This window comes from Gossypium hirsutum, chromosome A02 (genome assembly GCF_007990345.1).
Source record: "Gossypium hirsutum isolate 1008001.06 chromosome A02, Gossypium_hirsutum_v2.1, whole genome shotgun sequence".
Classification (NCBI taxonomy): domain Eukaryota; kingdom Viridiplantae; phylum Streptophyta; class Magnoliopsida; order Malvales; family Malvaceae; genus Gossypium; species Gossypium hirsutum.
This window is the reverse complement of record NC_053425.1, coordinates 12,154,167-12,160,166: the sequence shown is the minus strand read 5'-3', so window position 1 is coordinate 12,160,166 and position 6,000 is coordinate 12,154,167. Positions and strand designations below refer to the sequence as shown.

General features: G+C 37.0%; 1 non-coding gene across 1 annotated transcript; it reads right to left on the bottom strand.

The window, feature by feature from the left end:
- Positions 1–425: 425 nt before the first annotated feature.
- Positions 426–531, bottom strand: LOC121216905 (small nucleolar RNA R71). Its single transcript, XR_005913112.1, has one exon. It is a non-coding gene; the product is annotated as a small nucleolar RNA R71 (small nucleolar RNA).
- Between the last annotated feature and the right edge of the window lie 5,469 nt (positions 532–6,000).

Here is a 6,000-nt window from a genome sequence, read left to right as displayed (position 1 = left end):
TGAAAACCAAGAAAATCCACTACCTCCTGCAATTGCTGTTAATCAAAATCCTGCTCCGCGCACTATGTATGATTATGATAAACCTAATTTAACAGGAACTCAGTCAAGTATAGTTAGACCTGCTATTGCTGCAAATAATTTTGAACTGAAACCTAACACAATTCAAATGATACAATCGTTTATTCAGTTTGATGGTTTGCAGGACGAGGATCCCAACGCTCACTTGGCAAATTTCCTGGAATTTTGTGATACCTTTAAAATTAATGGCATTTCTGATAACGTTATTCACCTTCGGTTGTTTCCCTTTTCATTAAGGAATAAGGCTAAACAATGGCTGAACTCGTTATCACGAGGGTCAATCACTACTTGGGAACAAATGAATGAAATTTTTTTACTAAAATATTTTCCACTGGATAAAATAGCCGAACTACGTAATGATATCTCTTCTTTTGTGCAGATAGATTTAGAAACACTTTACGATGCATGGGAGTGATACAAGGACCTTTTAAGAAGATGCCCTCACCATGGGTTACCGCTTTGGCTACAGGTTCAAACGTTCCATAATGGCCTGAATCCTTCGACTCGACGATGATTAATGCAGCCGCTATAGGAACCATCAATAATAAAACACCTGAAGATGCCTATGAATTTATAAAGGAGATGTCACTGAATAACTATCAGTGGCAAGTCATGAGGACATAGCCAACGAAAACAACCGGTGTTTATAACGTCGATTCGGTCACCATGCTCTCCAATCAGGTAGAACTCTTGAATAAGAAAATTGATGGTTTTTTTAGTTCTTTATAGGTTCGCCCAACAATGCAGTGCGAAGCAAATAAAGGTGAATTGAGTAATTCAGAATACCCACCTTATGGCCACAACATGGACAACGAGCAGTTAAATTACATGGGTAACAAGCCTCGATCTCAAAATAATTCTTATAGCAATACTTACAATGCAGGTTGGAGGAATCATCCAAATTTTTCATGGGGAGGCCAAGGAAATCAGAAACCACCACCCCTCCAAGCTTTCAGCAACCACCATACCAGTAGGAGAAAAAGCTGAACTTTGAGGAGATGCTAACCAAATTCATCTCGGTGTCAGAGACTTGTTTTCAAAATATAAAGACGGCACTCAAAAATCAACAAGCATCGATCCAAGGGCTCAAAACTCAGATTGGACAGCTCGTCAAGTTGATTTCCGAACGACCCACAAGGTAGCCTGCCAAGCAACACTGAATCTAACCCAAGGCAACTCAACGCAATTTCCATTCAAGATGAGGAAAGATTAGTGGCAAACTAAGGCCAAAACCGGTGGTAAGTGAAGGTAAGAATGAGGTAGGCCAAAACGAACAAAAATCAGTAAGTACAGAATATAAACCTCGTGTGCCATACCCTAATGTGACAATGAAAAACCATTCAGATGAACAATTTGGTAAATTTCTTAAACTCTTAAAGAAACTACATATTAACCTACAGTTTATTGAAGCACTTTCGTAGATGCCAAACGCAGTCAAATTTTTAAAGGAGTTTCTAGCAAATAAACGAAAGTTAGATGAAAGGTCGCATGTGGAGCTGAACGTGGTTTGCTTAGTCATTCTTCAGAATAAGCTACCCAACAAACTAAAAGATCCAAGGAGTTTTATGATTCCTTGTTTAATTGGTAGTTTAGATGTAAATAATGCGTTGGCTGATCTGGGGGCTAGTATCAGTGCTATGCCTTACAAATTGTTTAAGCAACTAGGTCTAGGGAAACCCAAACAAACTAGGATGAGCATTCAATTAGCAGATAAAACTGTCAGATTTCCTAGGGGTATCATAGAAGACATACTCGTTAAAATTGACAAATTTATATTCCCAGTTGATTTTGTTGTTTTAGACATAGAAGAGGACAGTAATGTTCCTTTAATTTTGGGAATGCCCTTTTTAGCAACTGTTAGAACAATTATTGACGTTGGCACAGGTGAACTCACACTTCGTGTAGGAGATGAAACAATCAACCTTCAAGATCGCAACCCGAACAACGCATCGAAAATTGAAGGTGATTGTACAAATTGTTCTACTAAGACTGATCATGCGGTGCAACCTATTTTGCAGGAAATAAGTTCGAAGGACACACATGAGCCATGTTCATTCCATAACAAAGGATCTATACATGAAGAACGAATGTTACAAATCGAGGAGTTAGATGAATGGCTTACATTTAAACCGAGGAAACATAATGAACCAAAAATACGCCAGAACGAGCTCAATGCCTCACCAAATCAACTTAAGGTTGGAGATAAAGTTTCATTAGATACCGCAGATCCTCACATTGACACTGCTAAACCGAATGAAGAAATCTCTCTTACGGTACTTAGCATTTTCCCATTTGGTATAGTCGAGGTAAATCATCCCAAATTCGGCACTTTTCAGGTAAACAATATCCACCTAAAACCTTATTTTGATGAGACTCATAGCAAGGATAAAGAGTATAAACTCCTCAAACCACCATGACCATTCAATGGAGAGAAAAGTCGAGTTTATACTATAAATAAGAGCTTCTCGGGACACAACCCGAGCACTAACAATATTACTTTCTTTAAATTTTAGTTTTAAAAATCTAACATACTAACCAAATCATTGAACACAGGCTTTTCAGAACCACAGAGCTAGGCACACGGGCGTGTTGTAGGCCGTGCACACACCACGGGATGCAACACAGCCGTGCGATACGGCCGTGTGAAAACAGGACAAAAATTTCTTCCCCAACACGGGATGCGATAAGTAGCCACGGCCGTGCGACAGGGCCGTGGGCGAAACTGCCAAAATAACACGCCCATGTTTTGAAACTGTGGGTAAACCTGCCAATTTAACACGGGCATGCGCCTTCATACACGAGCGTGAGAGAAGAAAAGGGAGATCGACACGGCCGTGCAACATGGCCGTGTACACTAATGCGCCTAATTTCAAAAATTACAGAACGCACTGGCTAATCTTAGAGCACACGGGCGTGCCCTACGACCGTGTGCCCCAATTTCTCTATAAACACCTATTATTTATTTTATTTTATTTTTTGAAATTATTTTTATTTCCTTTTAATACTATTTTATCCTGAGCTCTTACAATTTTTATTCTTCGCCTATTTCATTACGAGTAATTATGCTTCAGTATACCTCTTAAAGAGTTCCTGATTTTATCATAGTTAGAAAGAGCTCCAAAGCTCACTATTACTCAGGAACTTGAAACTCTATTGTGAAAGGTTCTCCACGACTACCATGTCCTGCTCGACCACGACCATAGCTACCACCAGATATAATATTCTTTCGGCGCAGGACTTATGGACTAATGAACCTCTAACACCACTGAAGTATCCTCCTCCACTTTCACGCCGATTACTCTCCAAAACTCCACTTCGAAGAATTCATTCATCATTCAGGAAGTTTCACTTCTCTCCCTATCTTATGATTATATATTTGTCTTTTTCAAATATCCATCTTTGTACATTGAGGGCAATGTACATATTGAGTGTAGGGGGTCTTTTATATCATCATTAGAAATCCCTAAATTTTGTCTTTTTCTCACGTGAATCACTCATATCACTATTAGAATGAATTTTAATTAATTTATGATTTTTATTGATATGTCTTGAATCAAAACATAGGCATTTATGCATTGATTGTATAAACTTTAAGACATTAGGGAATCAAGCATGATAAGTTCATTTTTGAAGAATTAAAAACTTTTAGGTTGTTTCCCCAAGTTTAATATTATTTTGAGTTGGAATTCACAAGTTTAAACATCAAAAAGCCATACTTTTTGTGAGATATTGAGCCTTTAGAGCATCTATTATTTCTTTCATGCTTACTTTCATTATGAGTGCGTTAGTATTGAATTGTTATTCTAGAACTTGCTTGATTATGCATGTCAAGACCACACCATTTGATTTGATATGTCAAAATAATAAAGGCATTTAGGTTTAACCCTCTCACTCCATAAAAGCCTACCTTCACAATTAACCCTTAGTGAACCCCCTTGAGTCTAACAACCCATTCATTGATTTACCCTCAATATTAACCGATAACTTATTATTGTTGAAATTCCCTAAATTAATTTGATCCTTATTTTTGTCGAGACTTGAGTTGGAATAGTTGCTTAGCTATGTTTTATTCTATTTTGTAATTTGACTTATTCTTAAAAAAAATACATGTATACATATTAGTAGTAGTGATCTTCTGAGCTAAAGAAGTTAAATTCCATATTCTGAGAAAAAAGCTCTATTGTACGCAATTGATGACTAGACATTTTTCTAGTTAGGCAATTTTTCAATTCAATCTCGATTCTAATCCTTTCTTTCAGTTTATGACCACACCCTCTAACCAAAGCCACGTTACAACCCTCTAAAGACCTTTTGATTGATGTTTCATCTCATTTTATAGTGGTGGAGATTTGATTTTCATGCAAGCCTATGGTAATGACTCTTCATTATTGACTATTGAGTGCTTTATTTATTGTCCTTAAACACCTCGAGTGATTTGAGTGAATCTTTAGTGAGGATGTGAAACTTTGTGATATTTTGAATCAAAGGTAATTACTTAGACGAGGGGGGACACCTATGTTTTCATGATAAAATGCTCAATTTTGAATGTTTGAAACTTTGATGTTCTTTCAGTTGAATTTTCAATGTATGATTACCTATGGATTATTTTGAGATATTATCGATAGAAATTATAAGTTGAGAAGAATTTTTTTGATTATGAGTTGAGGATTTTGCTTGAGGACAAGAAAATGCTTAAGTGTGGGGGTATTTGATAAACCGTAATTTATACATATTTCTATCCCATACTTAGCACATTTTTATGGATGATTTTTCCTTAAACTTGGTGAATTCGATGCTCCTAATGCCTTAATTTCATGTTTTATACTTAGGTGAGCATAGGAGAGTGAAAGGAACGAGAAACGGGCCAAAAACGGAGAAAATGGGCCAACGGACGAAATTAACACGGCCTGGACCTCCTCATACGGACAAACCACACGGTCGTGTCAATTTGGCAGAATCGAAGCACGACTTACACGGGTGGACCACACGCCCATGCTTATTTAACAGGCTTGACCACGGCCTGAAGTAATCGCACACTAGTGTGTCACACGGCATGTCCCTGTTAAGCCGAAATTGAGTCCAATTCGGAAAAGGCCAATTTTGAGGGTTCTTAGGCATTCTAAAGCCTATAAATACACCCTAGAGGAGGAGGAAAAAGAGTCAATGAGAAGGAAGCAAGGAACTGCTCAAGGAAAGCCGATTGATCCATCTTAGAAGCCAGATTCGTCATCAAGACTGAATATCTCCCCTCAATTTCCCTTCAGGAGTTTTGGGTTTTTCTTTATGTTTTGTATTCATTATTCTTCTGAGATGTTTACCTTTTTAGTTATGAACTAAAACCCCTAAATACCTAAGGGGCATGAAACCTAAGACGGATCTTGTTATTATTACCTGAATTGTATGATAAATATTTGACTTGTTCTTAATTATATGTTCTTAATTCTTGTTTTGATATTCCAGGATATTGATTCAAGTTAAGCTCTTATTCAGAGGAGGAATAGAGCCTTTCTAAGAGTAAATTTGTCATAATTAAGCGGAGTTGGTTGCGCGCCTAGAGATAGGGTGACAAGATTTTACCGGATTAGGGTGAAACCTAATAAGGGGATTCATAGATCGAGTTAATGCAACCCTAGGGAGTTAATTAGAAAGAGATTTCGATTTTTCAACCTAGGGTTAGACGTTGTTAGTCTCGAGAGGAATAATAATATAATTTATAGATTTCTATGGATCAAGTCAAATGAATAAATCGTCCGATTTAAAGTCAAATAACAAGTGAAGTCTAGGTGGATTTTTCCTTCGGTATTGTCTTAATTCAATCGTTTTTCCAAAAAGTAATTCCCCAATTCTATTTTCTGTGATTTCTTAATTTAGTTAATTAGTTAGATAAAGAAAACCCTTTTATTTTTTTTAGGCTAGATAATA